Below are 17,326 nucleotides of genomic sequence, written 5' to 3' on the forward strand. Positions count from 1 at the left end.
CTCAGGGTGAATCCTCCAACCTCAGTTAATCTATTCGAGATAACCCTTCACCAACACATGCAGAGATCTGTCTCCAGTGTGACGGTGGAGCCTGTCATGTTGACAACCAACACAAACCATCACACTGCAGAAACAGTTGCCCAGGTGTTTAAAGTGCATTTGTCTTCAATGGTGCTTATGTCTATCCCTTTAAAGTGTTATATATTTCATACCATGTAAAAAGCAGCAGCATAAGGCTCCTTCCAGTTTCTGGCTTCTATACCATTCTTCATCCTAAATAACAGTGTGGTGATTTGATCTCCAAATTCCCTCAGCTTCTCAGGATGTAATTTGCTTGGTCTTGGAGACTTAAATTCACTTAAAGTGGTTCTGTGCCTTTTTTATTATCTTTTCCACTATCCTGAGTGAGAATCCTTTATTTTTTTAAAATTGGGCCCTTTTTAAAGTGAAGTATTATAACATATGCACACCCACACCCACACTCACACACACACACACACACTTACGTACACATACCACAAGCACAGATGCACATCTACCACACAGAAAGACACACACACCACACACAGACACCCAGAGAGAGAGAGAGAGAGAGAGAGAGAGAGAGAGAGACAGAGACAGAGACAGAGACAGAGACAGACAGAGACAGAGACAGAGAGACAGAGAGACAGAGAGACAGAGACAGAGAGACAGAGACAGAGACAGAGAGACAGAGACAGAGACAGAGAGAGAAACTCACTTTCTCACTTGGATATGGTTATGCAGGCACACACACAACATTCTTTCCCTTGACAGGCAAGCCATTCTGTCCTCTTTTGTGTTTTTGTGCAACCTTATTTATTTATTTTTGTATTCCTGATAAATCTTGGTCCTTGATGCAATTTTGCATTCTATTTCTGAGAGGGTGCCTCCCACAGATTTCTAACCTTAAAACACTGATTGCATCACAGAACTGTAGCAACAATGACTCCATGTGGGGCAGCATAACTCACCTTTCTACCTGGTTTCAATTTATACTTCCTGTACTGTAGAACAATTTCAAACAGGTGACTAGGTTCTGTGTAGCAATGAGCAAGGTTTCATACCATTTTGATACAACACTGTTCCCTTAAACAGATAGAGCTATATAGTCAGGACTTCTTTTAAACCACTGAGATTGTCTTGGGCCATTTGTTTTTATGCTTTTAATTCCCTTGCTTTCCCAACTGCTACAAATTGTCTTAATGCTAAATCTGTTGTTTTGCTAGATAATGCTACTTTTAGCAGAGAGGAGTTATCTAAATTTTGGTGCACTTTAGGGAATTTGGTTTGGATTGCCCTTCAAATACAGAATTGATGCTACTGACCCACCATTAGGAGGGCACAAGATTTGAGTTATTTCCCCTGTGTGGGTGATGGATTGTGCCGCCCCAGCTCCTGGCACTCCTTTTCCCATTACCCAATGTGACTAATCACATGCATTTGCAAGATGATTACCCAAGGTTAGGGGTACAGTCTGTGATTATGGAAGAGCTTTTTTTTTTCTTCATGTGAAAAATTACAAGTTTATAATAGCACTGAATTACAATTTTGCTCTGTCTTCTAACCAATAGTGGGTTGTTAATGGTAATTCGTAATCCTCTGGTTGGTTGTGTGTAATGTACTGCACAGTTTCTGACTAAAACCCTGCCTCATCCTCAGTTCCCCCCATGGAATGTTTACAGCTGACACATGCACCAGTTCGGCTGCTCGAGGACCACAAGTACATCCATGGGTTTAGCAAGTCTGTGCTGCCTGTTCACCGAATGTTCAGCTCGGTTCTACCGCAAATCCTTCAGGCCGTTCTTTCCTGGGGTTTTCATTTTGGTAGAGAGTGGAGGACAAGGCAGAAATGTGCACGTGAAGGCATTGGTCAGCTGTGGTAAGTGGAGAGGAAACAACGTAGGAAAGGTAGATAAATAGTACAATGGACTAATAATTACTTCTTTCCATAAGTTGGTCAGTGAAGGGCTCACTGATAAAGACACCTCTGAGCAGAGACCAAACAGAGACCACATACATGACTCACTTTTCTATTGTTGTGATAAACGACTGTGACCAGGGTAACACACAGAAGAACGAGTTTATTTGGGCTTATGGTTCCACAGTAGTAGGAGTCCAAGGTGCTGTAACATGATGACGGAAGGCCTGAGGGCTCATACCTGTACCCTCAAGAGGGAAGCTGAGACAGGAAACTGAGAACTGGTGGGAATCATTTAAGTCTCAAAGCCAGTCCCCAGGGATACACTTCCTCAGCCTACCCAAACTGTGCCACCACCGACTTGGGACCACACATTCAAATGCCCAAGGCTATTGGGGACATTTCCTTTAAACCACCACAACGTAAGTGTCTGGAGGAAGCCTCAGGTGAAAGTGCAAGGCGGAGACTCTGAAAGATGGCACATGGGTTCATGTTCCAGTATGACCAAGAGGCCATTTTTTTTTTTCCAAGAGGCCATTTTGAAGCAAAGATATTAGAAACTCCAGTGGATCAACTCAGACAATAAACAGCAATGCTGATCATTTAGGACCACATTGGCACTTGATTTTATTTTTTTTTATTTATTTTTCTTTCTTTCTTTTTTTTTTTTTTATTAATTTATTCTTGTTACATCTCAATGTTTATCCCATCCCTTGTATCCTCCCATTCCTCCCCCCCCCCATTTTCCCATTATTCCCCTCCCCTATGACTGTTCCTGAGGGGGATTACGTCCCCCTATATATTCTCATAGGGTATCAAGTCTCTTCTTGGCTACTTGCTGTCCTTCCTCTGAGTGCCACCAGGTCTCCCCCTCCAGGGGACATGGTCAAATGTGAGGCACCAGAGTACGTGAGAAAGTCGTATCACACTCTCCACTCAACTGTGGAGAATATTCTGACCATTGGCTAGATCTGGGAAGGGGTTTAAAGTTTACCTCCTGTATTGTCCTTGGCTGGTGCCTTAGTTTGAGCGGGACCCCTGGGCCCAAATCTGCCTATCATATTGTTCTACTTGTAGATTTCTAGGACCCTCTGGATCTTTTTATTTTGCTGTTCTCCCATGCGTCTCTCATTTAGAGTCCCAATAGGATGCCTTCCCCTCTGTCCCAGTTTCCTGGTAAGTGAAGGCTTTTGTGGGACATGCCCCTTGGGCTAGTATGCAGATATAAGTGAGTATATACCATTTGAGTCTTTCTGCTTCTGGGTTAACTCACTCATTATGATCATTTCTAGCTCAATCCATTTATCCACAAATTTCGGGAATTCCTTGTTTTTAATAGCTGAGTAGTATTCCATAGTGTATATGTACCACAGTTTCTTTATCCACTCTTCTACTGAGGGACACTTAGGCTGTTTCCATGTTCTGGCTATTATGAATAAGGCTGCTATGAACATGGTTGAGCAAAGTTTCTTGTTGTGTGCTGGAGCATCTTCTGGGTATATTCCAAGGAGTGGAATAGCTGGGTCTTGAGGAAGCCCTATTCCCATTTTTCTGAGATAGCACCAGATAGATTTCCAAAGTGGCTGTACTAGTTTGCATTCCCACCAGCAATGAAGGAGTGTTCCTCTCTCCCCACATCCTCGCCAGCATGTGGTGTCACTTGAATTTTTGATCTTAGCCATTCTGATGGGTGTAAGATGGAATCTCAGAGTTGTTTTGATTTGCATTTTCCTGATGACTAAGGAGGTTGAGCATTTCTTTAAGTGTTTCTCAGCCATTTGATACTCCTCTGTTGAGAATTCTCTGTTTAGTTCCAAGCCCCATTTCTCAATTGGGTTATTTGGTTTGGTGGTGTTTAATTTCTTGAGTTCTTTATATATTTTGGATATTAGACCTTTGTCAGATGTAGGGTTGGTGAAGATTTTTTCCCAGTCTGTAAGCTGTCGCTTTGTTCTCTTGACAGTGTCTCCTGCCTTACAGAAGCTTCTCAGCCTCATGAGGTCCCATTTATTAATGGTTGACATTAAGGCCTGGGCCGTTGGTGTTCTGTTCAGGAAGTTGTCTCCTGTGGCACTTGATTTTAATGTTTTGGCTTCTACTGCAAGTGAAATATAAAAGTGTTGCATGATTGTTGGTTGCTGAGTGAGGTGATCTGTCTCTGAGGGTACTCGATTTGGCTGATATCTAAGATTAGGTCTCAAGCAATGTATTAGGCAACTATTTGTGTATAACAAGCAGCATCAAAATATAATCACTTAAAATAAGACCGTCTCACATGTTTCTCTGCATCAGGAACTGAGCATATCTTGTCTGGGTCCTTTGTTTCATGCTCGTCACAAAGCTACATTAAGGAACCATGGCAGGAGCTCAGTGGTAGATTGTGACCAGTGTGTGGGATACCCTAAGTCTGATGTCTGGCATCAATATTACAAATAAACAAAGGAACATCCTGGAATTGGTTAAGGCGCAGCAGCATGTAATCTCAGCGTGGCCTGGGGCAACACTATCTCTAAATAAAGCAAAACCCAACAGAAAGTGTGTATGGGCTCATGGATACCTTTCTCCCACATAAAGAGAGCCAGAAAAAGAATGAGAAAACGTCACCGTCCATGAGAAAGTGAGCCCCACAAGGCACAAAATCTGAAAACACTTGACTTTTTGATCCTCAAGTTCCTAGTCTCTAAAACCAATATTGGTCATTTATAAACTACCTTATATATGATGGTTCATCATATCACTTGTGGTTTTGTCCCCATCAAAGGCAGTTCTTTACCTTACATAGATAGGTTCAGTGCCTCTTAGGCGTAAGCACATAGAGGCTGAGTGGGACTTTGGAACAGGAGTTTTCAGGATAAAGCTTGTGGATTACCTTGGATGATCTAGCACATATTTGTTCTCCGGGTTGTTTGCAGTTCTTGAGCAGAATAGATCAGAAATGCAGTATCCTAACAAAAGGAGGGAATATCTGAAACAGTCTGAGATGTGTTCTCATTCTTTTGGGGAAGGCTACCCAGGGATCATAGTGATGTCTAGGGTACAATATCCAGGACAGAGTACTTTTAGCTCTGGTGCAAAGCGAAGCATGCACAAAAGAGCATCCATCTAGTGTGGGCATCTTGCCTTGCTTGGCCTGGGCTCCTGGCTGGGTTTGCTGGGGATCCTGATCATCTGATTATTCTTGTTGCTACTGCATGTTTGTGAGTTAAAATATGGCTTGTTTGATGTGTTGTGGGTCTGTATCAGTGGACTTATACTATGGCAGCTGAGTTTATATTTATCCTCCATTTAGATCTAGGAAAGTTCGAAGGATCTTCCAGTTTTTTCCAGTCAGTATTGCCCCAGAACCATCATAACTCAAAGGCAAAAGCAAGCCTATATAGCAGATAACTTGAAATTACAGAGCACTCTTAAAATATTTCCAAGACAACGCTTCCTTCAAAGATAACTTCTTTTTTCTTATGTACTTTCCTAGTTTTATTTTAGCTCCTAGAATGGTTTCTCTAGTGTCTTCTTCTTCCTCCTCCTCCTTCTCCTCTTCTTCCTCTTCCTCTTCTTCTTTCTTCTTCTTCCCAACCTGACTCACTAATTTCACCATCCAAATTGCTTTTCATGTGATATATGTGTATGCGTGTGTACATAAATATGTCAAACACACATACATGCACACACGCAAGCAAGCACACATGCACGCATGCACATCCTCTTGTTAGCTTGCAGTTCTTGGGCAGAATAAACCAGGATTGGAATATTTCTGACAAAAGAAAGGCATATATATGTGCCTGTCACTATCCCTATCACTAGATAGGAGAGAAAAAAAAGATAGAGTGAAAAAGATATATAGAGAGAGATCCTTGAATCTAATTTCTTTCTTCTTTGCTTGTAGCTGGTCTTTGCTATTTTGTGTGCTCCTCTTTTGCCCACCTTTTTATCCCCCTGGTTTCACTCCTTGTCACTAGATAGGAAAGAAAGAAATTTAGCAGGGAGAGAGAAAGATAGAGACCCTGGGATCTAATTTCTTTCTTCTTATTTCTTCTTTGAGCATGACTACTAACAACTTGCAATCAACCTCCTGAACAAACGACGACTACTAACACCACCTATTGGGGCTGTAGCATTTATATACCTTCTGAAAAATTCCCAGAATTCCAAACATCACACAATCGCAGAAACAATCTGCAAGCTGACAAAACCACACCTACACGAGAGCATGAGCCAAATCATAGTCAGCTGCTATGAAGAAGCTCCATATCACCACACCTGGGATTAAAATGAAAAGTTCTGTGTTTTTTTCTTTTATTAATTTATTCATATTATAACTCAATTGTTATCCCAACACTTGTATCCACCTGTTCCTCCCTCCCTCCCACTTTCACCCTATTCCCCTAGACCTAGGGGAAGTTCTGTGTTTTTTAAAGAAACCAAAATTCCAAAAAAAGAAAAAAAACCCAAAATTCTAGAATTCTCACTACATGTGTGTATGCGTACACATATACAGACACATGTGAGCATGTGCATGCACACACGCACACACACACACACACACACACACTCACACATACTCACACACATACATATATGTTGTATAATCCTGAATGGCCTCAATCCTGCAATCAAACTTCTCTAGCCATTTGAGTGCTGGAATTACAGACATGTACAACTATATCTGGCCAAATTTATGTTGTAAACCTCAGATAATCTCTCCAAGGTTTCTGAACCATGTTTTAACTGTTCCTGGGGAGTTTTGACTTAGAGTTATCCAGTAATAGGAAAGAACTCATGCTTGTGTCCAGGATTTACTTCATGACCTCATCATGGTCCCATGTGAAGGCCTGGACCCTGCTTGACGGCCAAGATGCCAGGATCCAGAGTTGGTAGGAATTGTGTTTACTAAAAGACTGGTAAGTGGGAAGATGGAATCCTGTTGAACACAAACTCCATTGTAGGAAACCAGGCAGAAGGCTTTTAATAGGAAAAAAATACAGGCAGGGACTGCATTAGTCTCTTCCCCCTTGGTGCGATAAAACAACTGACAAGAGCAATTTAAGGAAAGAAAAGATTATTTTGGCTCAGAGCTTGGAGGTGAGTTCAACGTGGAGAGGAAGTCGTAATGGTAGTTGGAGCATAAGGACACTGGTCACTTTGCAACTGCAGGCAGGACGCTAACTCACTTCCTACGATTCTCTGTTCTCAAGTATTTGGAGTAATAGTCATAGTCATTGTGATTAAAAAAAATGTTTGAAAGGTTTACAAATACTATATTTAACACCACAATAACATCAACAAGGACTTGCAATTATTAGTAAGAAAAGCAATGTAATCAGTTTATTATAGTACATTAAGTAATAGAAATATATCACTTTAAGTAATATAAAAAGGAGTATGGAGTGCCTGGTTTGGAAAATAATAGGTAATATGTACATAAGAATAGGGTTCATCTGCAAATTCAACTCAGTACTTTCTGTACTAAGAAGCATCTCTTGAGCCAGTGAAAGTGACTTGGTGACTTTAATTTGATCCCTGGAACTCAGGGTGGAAGGAGAGGCCGAACCCAACTACTGCAGGCTGTCCCCTGACTGTCCTTGCTCCCATCACACATGCACCCACACAAAGTACAAAGGGGAATCCGGGTAATTTAGAGTAGATCTCTTGTCTTTGGTACTTAGAGAGAAAGACTTTCACAACTGGTGACTTCCTTTACAACTGCAAATTACTCCCCTTCTGAAAGACAGATGCTTTCCTTCTCAAAGCTTCTCCTTAGTATGCTGTTTCTTAAAATAATCAGCTCAAAGTAATACTCATGCAAAAGGCAGATACGGAGTTCAGATTCTGGTCCGTACAGTCATATTTCAGGAAGTTCTATTCTGGCTCCTTGCAATCCTGTTTTTGGATGTTCTGTTTCAGTCCCTGATACTAACTACTTTGTTTGTTTTTTTGTTTTTTCAAATCTGTAAGGAGGCTAGCCTGTACCTTGTCCCCAAACTTACTTTTAGGAATAGTGATATGATATTTGAGGTTTCTGTGCTCTTGTTTAGGCTAATTTATTCAACAGCAATTCACTACTATTATGGCTTTTTATCATAGGAAGTAGTTACAGTGAGGAGATGTTTGAACAATTTGTTGATGGTAAAGAAATTTTCCTTAATTTTGTAACACATGAAGCAGCCATGAAAAAACAAAGTGGACCTGTGATCATTAAGACAGTCAAAGGTAAAGAAAAATTGTAATTCATGTGCAAATTTCTTTTTATCATTCTACTTTAAAATTGACAGGTAAATTTATAATTCTCATGAACAACATGCTTATGTAGGTGCTTTAGGTGTGTGTGCGCGTGTGCGTGTGTGCGTGTGTGTGTGCGTGCGCGTGTGCGTGTGCGCGTGCGTGTGCATGTGCGCGTGTGCGTGTGCGTGTGTGTGTGCGTGTGTGTGTGTGTGTGAATATATTTAAAATTCACCCTTAGAATTCTTCAAGAATATTTTTATTAGCTATAATCACCTTAGTTTATAATAATAGATTCTTGGATTTTACTTACCTGTATTTTTATCCCTTCCCATCTCTCCACCTATCTTAGCCACACCAGCTTCTAGTAGCTGTCATTCTGTCAATGAGTAATTGTGACACAATTGTGTGTGTGTGTGTGTGTGTGTGTGTTTGCTGCCTAACATAAAGCCCACTATGTATGTCATAGTAAATGGAAGAATCTCCTTAAGATTGGGAAGCAGTTTACTTAAAAGATAATCTCTACCCACACATGGCTGATTCTGTATGTTGGCCATTGCAAACAATGCTACATTAAACACAGTAAGGCAGAGTTCTCTTGACCATCTTGATTTCCTTTGCATTGGACATATACTACTCAGTAGTGAGTGGGACTGCTGAATCCTATGGTAGCTCTCCTTCAAATTGCTGCATAAACGTCTGTGCTACTTTTATAATGGTTGACTAATTTATATTTCCACCAAGAGGACAAAAATTATCTCCATTTTCTAACAACACAATCTTTTGGCTTTTTCATAATAGCCATTTTAACAAGTGAGGGTTGCTGTGTTATACATCTTTCCATATGCTTATTGGCTGTTTTTCATCTTCTGAGACGCACCTATGCAGGTGCTTTGCCCTTTTCTTAATTAGGTGGGCTCTTTTTCTTACTGCTGAGCTTGAGTTCTTGCATGGTTTAGACATTAACTCTTCTGACCTACAGTTAGCAAATTTTTCTTTCACTCTACAATTTGAGTTTTGCACTTCTTGATTCTGCTATCTGCTGTATAGAAGATTCCACTTTCTTACCCTCCTTGGATTTTCTGTCTCTTCATAATTCAATATTGATTGTTGTATTTTCTTAGATATTTCATCTGTTTCTTTTGAGATATCCAGTCCGTTGATATATAATTGCTAATCTTGTATTTCTGTTGCATCAGTTTTAGTGTGTCTTTTAATTATTTCTGATTTTATTTGCGTTCTCTTTGTGCGCTCTCTCTCTCTCTCTCTCTCTCTCTCTCTCTCTCTCTCTCTCTCTCTCTCTCATCTCTCTCTTTTTCCTGTCCACTTTTTTTGGTCTTAAACCAGCTAAATTTTTGTTCACTTTGTGAATCTTTCTAAAAAGCCAACCCTTACTCTTAATTTTAAAATAAAATTTTTGATTATCCCACTTAATTCTGTTTGATTGTTTTCTTTCCTTCTTTTTACTGATTGTTCATTTATTTCATTCTTCTTTTCCTGGTTACTTAAGATACAACTGTATACTGTCTAATGGAGGCCTTTTGTCCTTTTGATGTAGGAATTTATTTCTATAAACTCCCCATTTCCAAGAAACTTTTTTTCTGTGTCTCATAGCTTTTGGTATGTTGTGGTTTTATTTTCATTTGTCTATAGAAGGATTTAAATTTTCCCATTTAATTTTGTTATCCACTAGGCTTCTGGTGTTTCTACAGTCTGTTTGGTTTATTTCCGTATATCTATGAACTAGCTATTAATCCATGGTTAATGGTTTGTACCTCATTGTGGTGAATGAAAATACTTACTAGGCTGTGAGTCTTCTTCAGATTACAGAATATTCTATGGAGCTGATAAGAATCTGTATTCTTTACCTTTTAGTTATATGTTGGGGGCCATTGAGTCTAGACTTTAGCTGAAGTTTAAAAGACTTTCATTAATTTTCTATCCAGATGACCTGTCCATTGAGAAACATGAAGTGTTAATGTTCTGTATTGTAACTGTACTGTGCTCTTTCTTGTTATACCCATTAGTACCTGATTGATGTGTTTAAGAACTTCCATTTTAGGTGTGTACATGTGTATACATATTTTATCTTCTTACTGTGTTAACTCATTCTTTATTATGTAACACAATGACTTCTAGGTCTTTCTCAAAACTTTTACTTCAAAATACCTATGTTATCTGCTATAAATATAAGATATAAATATAAGAAATATAAGATTTCTTGGACAAATGGAAGGCATGGTTGGTTCTTTGTTGCCCCCAATTACTTGACATTTTAGGTTGCATCCACAGTCTTAATTCACTTTTCAATAGCTTCTGATTTTTACTTTGCCTTTCACATATATTCTCAGTCAGTAATAACTCAACTCTTTAGCTGTGGGAAATAAATGAAGACAAACAAACAAGTATGACTTACAGGAAGGCAATTGGAACAACAGACTCTTTGGCCAAAGGGATTGATTCAGGAATTGTCAGAAATTGTCTACAATAATCAGACAGATGAAAGTCTGGGAAAGCCACCATTTTTTGTCTTACATGGGCTGGCCCACTAATATGAAATTTATTTGTTTATTAATAAAGTTTGCCTACAGATGAGAAGGGCACAAAGAAAAGGAGACAGCCCGAAGGATCACAGCAGGACTGACACATTGACTGATGGTATTTTATTCATTCATGCCTAGAGTAGCTTCTACTTTATAGTCTGTCGTTTAACTGAACCACTTTCTCCCCCTCACATCAGTCACTGTGCTGAGTTTGCTGTTACTTGAAACCAGCAACTTTCTTCTGGAGTCATATTAATGAATGGCCAGTGTATAAAATTGGTTGTGAAAAGTATATTCTGTTTGTTTTTATTTTTAAATACAAATACATTTGATGTATGGTGCTGCCATATGAAGTCATATAAAGAGTCGTCAGCCCCATAGATTACACCATAATACTTGCTGGTAATACTCCCTTGATCAGAGTCAATTCTGGCCTCTTTGTTATATCATTCCTGACAAAGTGAAAAAGGGGAATTTCAGATTTGATTTACTTATATTTTTTGAGGTATAGCAACTGGAATATTCCAATAGGATGACAGAAAACTCTGCAGAGGTTGGAAAACTGACTTGCCAGGTATCACCAAACTACTGGAGTCAAGCAGCATCAAACATAAAATCAAAACAAACCTGTGTCTACAATCAAGAAGATGACATTGAGAACAGAAGCATAGAAAATAACTAGAAAAAGCACCAAATTTTCCTGCTCCATTTCTAGCCTATAGAAGCACATGTCCTGGTAAAATTTGAATATAAAATCTTCTCTGGCAGATCATCAATTAAATATTTGGTCTCCAGCTCATGATGTGATTTCAGAATATTCTAGAAACTAGCTCTAGGTAGTAGATCACTGTGGGTGACCTTTGAGGCTACCTTCTTCTCCCAGAATCTTTTTTATCTTAGTCTCCGCCTCCTGTCGATGTGGGAGAGAAGGCGGTCCTCCACCACATGCCTTACACTGTTGCCACTCTGTGTTCTGTCTAGGTGCATGGAGCCAAGAAAAATGAGCTGAACACCCTGAAACTACAAGCTAAAGTAAGTCTTCCCTCATATAGGTTATCATGTCTTAGCTTCTTCACTAAAGGTTATGGCTCCCATATAGAGTCACATGACTAAAGGCCATGGATAACACAAGGACAATGAAAGGTCTCTGAATATAGAGTGACCAGAATTTAATTTTAAAACAATCAAATGCATTATGAATCTAAGATGCTTCTGGTAGCTCTCACCCATGTTGTATCCTGTGACTTTACTGTAGCCTCTACTCTAAACACACAAGTATGCATTTTGTGCTACACACGTGTCGTAATACCAGAAAACACCAACAAACACTGTCTGAAGCACCTAAACTCAGATCTGACTTTGTCAGTGCCACAGTGATTTTTATCTATAAATACTAAGTTCTCTGGCCTAGAGAGGCACAGTCATTTAATAGAGAAAACAAAGATTGTTGATATTTTTTACATCATTTCTTAGCATGTATCAAGTTAGTATATATTTGAAATATATTGTGTTAGAAAGTTAATTTCTAAAAATTACTGTTTTAACTGTTCATTTGAGTTTTAAAAAAATGTCCTTTGATGAATTTTGGCTTGGAATTGTGGAAGAGTTGCCAAAAATTTACGAAATGGTCTTGAATATACTTTTTCTGTTTTGTTCTATTTGTTATATAAAGTGTCATTCTCGGTGTTAACAATTATAAAACCAAGCAGAGATGCTCTACTTCCTACATTATCAACTCGAAGAAGAGATTTAATTCTTTGTGTAAAATCAACAAGCACATCCATCTCATTAGCATGCAAATTGGATTTTGTCTTTAATAAATGTTAAAATTAAGAATGGTTGCATTATCAATAAATGCTTCGAATATATCTATATACACATATATTTATGAAGGTGATTTGTTTATATGTATATAAAATTTAAGGTCACACAAACTTTCTTGGGCTAATTGGACTAAAAGGATTTGAGCGTGGAAAAAGTTTAAGAAGCACTGATTTATATCAGATATTTAATCACAGTAAGCATGCACATGACTAATATATAAGCGCAGGACCCTATAGATCACCACAGATGTGGGTTTTGTTCACTGCTGAAGGAACACTAAAGAAAAGGTTCTGATGTTTTTATGGACCCCAGTGTTAGGGTAAGGATGTGGAAGGAGAAATGAGAAAGCCCCAAGTAATGATGACTTATACAGGCACCAAAAAAAAAAAAAAAAAAAAAAAAAAAAAAAAAAAGGCACTGGCACAGTGATTACCACTTAAATGAACTCTATTAGGAGATAGGACCTTAAGCGGGGAGAGTATGGCTTCAGGTCTGAAGAAGTGCTTCATCAGGCAAGATAGCCACCATGTAAAGCATACTTCAGTTGCCATAACACCAGGATACCTATAGCACCATGGCCATTCCTAGCTACAGTGGGAGTATTAAAAGAAAAAGAGTTAAGACAGTCCCTTCAAAATCCCAGGGCTGGGGGAGCAAACAAAAACAAAGTTTCTAGTTCAGATGTCTTCTGAGGGGATGAAGATTGGGTAAGATTCCTTATATGAGACCTGGCCTACACACTTGGAGTCATGGAGGCAGGCAGGTACTAGTTAGGACCATAGGTAGCTTAAAGCTGCCTTGGTCCTAGAGAGCCAAATGAGGAGGCTAGGCAACTGTTTCCCACTTAGACTTACTGCTGAAGTCGCAGCAGCTCCCTGTCATTTCTTTGTATTAAGAGAAAGAATATAGAGCAAAGTGACCTAATAAGTGGGGGCGGGGGGCGTGGTAGGCAGGGGGAAGGGGGAAAGATATCTTATGTTCTTTTTCCCTCCTTTATATATGTATGTATGTATGTATGTATGTATGTATGTATGTGTGTGTATGTATGTATGTATGTATGTATGTATGTATGTTTATATGTATGTATTTAATCACTTTACAGCCTGATCTCAGGCTCCTCCCTCCTCTTCTCTAGTCCCATCCTCCTGCCCGCCTCCCCCATCTCCCCTTCTTCTCTGAGAAGTGGAGGTACCCAATGGGTACCAACCCACCCTACCACCTCAAATCACAACAGGACTAAGTGCATCCCCTTCCAGTGAGGCCAGACAAGGAAGAACAGCTAGGGGAAGGCAACAGAGACAAAGACACTCTCTATTCCCATTGTTAGTGGACCCACATGATGGCCAAGCTACCCATCTGCTTCATATGTGTAGGGTCTAGGTCCAAACCTCTTTGGTTGGTTGTTCATTCTCTGTGAGTCTCCATAAATTGAGGTTCATTTACTCTGTAGGTCATCTTGTGGTTTCCTTGACCCGTCTAGCTTGGTCAATCCTTCCTCCCTCTCTTCCACAATGTTCTCTCAGCCTATTGTTTGACTGTGGGTCTCAGGATCTGTTTCCATAGGTTGCTCGGTGAAGCCTCTCAGAAGACAGTTATGTTAGGCTTCTGTCTGCAAACAGCAGAGTATCATTAGTAGTCTCAGGGGTTGGCACTCTCCCATGAGGTGGGTCTCAAGTTGGGCCAGTCACTGGTTTGTCATTCCCTCAACCTCTGCTCTATCTTTATTCCTACACTTCTTGTAGGTGAGACAAATTTTGAGTCTATGGTTTTGCGGATAGATTGGTGCACCTCTCCCTCCACTGGAAGTCCACCTGGCTGTAGGAGAAAGCAATTCTGGCTCCACATTCACCCCTGCTAGAAGTCTCAGTTAGAGTCACTTCCATAGATCCCCAGAGATGTCTCAGAGATGCCCCTGTCCCAGAGATGCCCCCCTACCCAATTTTCATTCTCTCTCCTGGTCCTTCCTCACCTTTCCCATCTCCCCAAATCTGATCTCCATCCGTGTTACCCTCTATCCATCTCCCACACAATTCCCTCCTTCCATATACTTCAGATGCCTATTTTATTTCCCCTTCTGAGTGAGATTCAAGCATCCCTCCTTGGACCCTCCTTGGGTTCTTTAGATCTGTGGATTGTAGCATGACTATCCTGTTCTTTTTTTTTTTTTTTTTTTTTTTTTTTGGTTTTTTGAGACAGGGTCTCTCTGTGTAGCCTTGGCCATCCTGGACTCACTTTGTAGACCAGGCTGGCCTCGAACTCACAGCAATTCGCCTGCCTCTGCCTCCCGAGTGCTAGGATTAAAGGCATGCGCTACCATGCCCGGCTGACTATCCTGTTCTTTATGGTTAATATCCTCTTATAAGTAGGTAGATACCATACCTGTATTTCTGGATCTGGGTTACCTTAATCAGGATGATCTTCTCTGGTCCCATCCATTTGCCTGCAAATTGCATGGTATCTTTGTATTTAATAGCTGAGTAGTATTCCATTGTGTAAATGCATCACATTTTCTTTATCCATTTTTCTGTTGAGGGGCATTTAGGTTGGTTCCAGTTTCTGGCTATTACAAATAAAGCTGCTATGAATATAGTTAAGCAAGTATCCTTCTGGTATGATGGAGCATCTTTTGGGTATATGCCCAGGGGTGGTATATCTGAGTCTTGCAGTATCACTATTCTTAATTTTCTGAGAAAGCACCAGATTGATTTTCAAGGTGGTTGTACAAGTTTGCACTCCCACCAGCAATGGAGGCATCTTCCCCTTTCTCTACATCCTCTCCAGCTTGAGCTGTCACTTGAGATTTTGATCTTGGCTATTCTGATGGATGTAAGATGGAGGGTGTTAAGATGGAATCTTAAAGTTTTGATTTGCATTTCTCTTGATAACTAAGGATATTAAACATTTCTTTAAGTGCTTCTTGTACATTAGAGATTCCTCTGTTGAGAATTCTGTTTTGCTTAGTACCCTATTTTTAAAATTGAGCTATTTGGTTTGGCGGTGCTTACTTTCTTGAGTTCTTTATATATTTTGTATATTAGCTCTCAGTCTGATGTAGGATTGGTAAAGATCTTTTCCCATTCTGAGGGCTGCCATTTTTTTTTTTTTTAAATTTATTGACAGTGTCCTTTGCCTTGCAGAAACTTTTGGATTTCATGAAGTTCCATTTGTTAATTGTTGATCTTAGAGCCTGAGTTGCTAGTCTTCTGTTCAGGATGTTGTCTCCTATACCAAAGAGTTCAAGGCTCTTCCCCACTTTCTCTTCTATTAGACTTATTGTTTCTGGCTTTATGTTGAGGTCTTTGATGCACTTTGAATTGAGTTTTGTGCTAGGTGATAAACATATTTGTATTCTCCTACGTGCAGACACCAAGTTAGATCAGGACCATTTGTTGAAGATGCTTTCTTTTTTTTTCCATTGTATAGTTTTGGCTTATTTGTAAAACTCCAAGTATCTGTTAGTGTGTGGGTTTGTTTCTGGGTGTTCAAATGTATTCATCAGAACAGGAACAACAGACACAAGCATCACCAAAAGAATCCAAAAGATAGAAGATAGATTCTCAGGTGTAGAAGATACAGTAGAAGAAATAGATATATCAGTCAAAGAAAATGTCAAATGTAAAACATACAGGAAATCTGGGATACCATGAAAATACCTAAGTGTTACAGAATATTTGGTCCCATTGTGAATCCAGAGGTTGTGAATTATTAATCTATGTTTCTGCTTTGTTGTGATTCAGCCCTAACACACAACTTTAATCCAAGAATTTTCTGCTTGTTGTAAACAGGTGATTTTGGTGTGTCTCAGCCCTAGCATACACCTTCAATCCAAGAGCTTTCTGTACCCAGTATTTAATAAAGGTAACAATAGGCAAAGACGCCGACAAAGAAACCATCTGACAGGGATTAAGTAGACAGGAGAGACTTTAAAAGAAGGGTATTAAGACAGCATGGAGAAGAAGAAGATCTTTAGCTCTTTGGCTTTTATCTTCTGTTTTTTTCCTCCGGGGTGTGTAGTGCCCAAGTTGTGAAACCCTCAAAGACCACCAGGAATTAGCCAGATGCAAATTACATGGAGTCTCATTTATTTCAAGCTCAAATTGTGAGGAGGGAAGATGGTGGCCCCTTTAGGGGAACAGGGTTTATAAAGGAAAAAACTGCAGGCAGGATGGGGGAGGGGCAATTTCCAACCCTTGCTGTTAGATGATAGGTTAGAGGGATACAGGAAAGTTGCCCTTTAAGCTGATTGGCTGGGGGACTAGGGCTAAGCGAGGGGACCAGAGTCAGGCCACAGAAGGCAATTTTTTGTATGTTCTGGTCATGGTGACCTGTAGCTCTGATTGCTTGGCCCTGGGTGCAAGCTCCTAGCAACAGACGCTAGCTGTATGTTTGTGGCTTTCCCTAGAAACTCCGCAGGGTCAGGGTCTCAGGCCCTGAACACAAAATGGCGTTGGTTTAGTCTCTATAGGGTGTGTGGTTGTAAGACCTGGGGGGCTAGTTCCTACTTCCCTGAACCCAATGAGACATGAGAGTCCAGTTCGATGCAATTAGCAAGGGATGCTTTATTGTACCACCGTGATGCGGTCTACCAAGCTCGATTGAGCTGGAGACCCCGAATAAGCAAAGCTTGGGCCTTTGATACTCTTACAGAAGCAGAACTTGGTACAAACATGATTGGTTAGTTGACCTTTAAAATGATTAGTTACTAGTTATTTTATCTTTGAGGGGGCAAGAGCTCAGCTTGGGACATCACGTGCTGTCAGGTGTTCAGGACTGGTACGAGGGTGTCGTTTTAGAACAGCCCTGA

General features: G+C 40.0%; 1 pseudogene; it reads left to right on the top strand.

Annotated features, from left to right (window-relative positions):
• The first annotated feature begins 1,749 nt into the window (after window positions 1-1,749).
• Window positions 1,750-17,326, top strand: part of LOC127205742 (cytosolic beta-glucosidase-like) — a 220,130-nt pseudogene continuing 204,553 nt past the window's right edge.

This window comes from Acomys russatus, chromosome 22 (genome assembly GCF_903995435.1).
Source record: "Acomys russatus chromosome 22, mAcoRus1.1, whole genome shotgun sequence".
Classification (NCBI taxonomy): domain Eukaryota; kingdom Metazoa; phylum Chordata; class Mammalia; order Rodentia; family Muridae; genus Acomys; species Acomys russatus.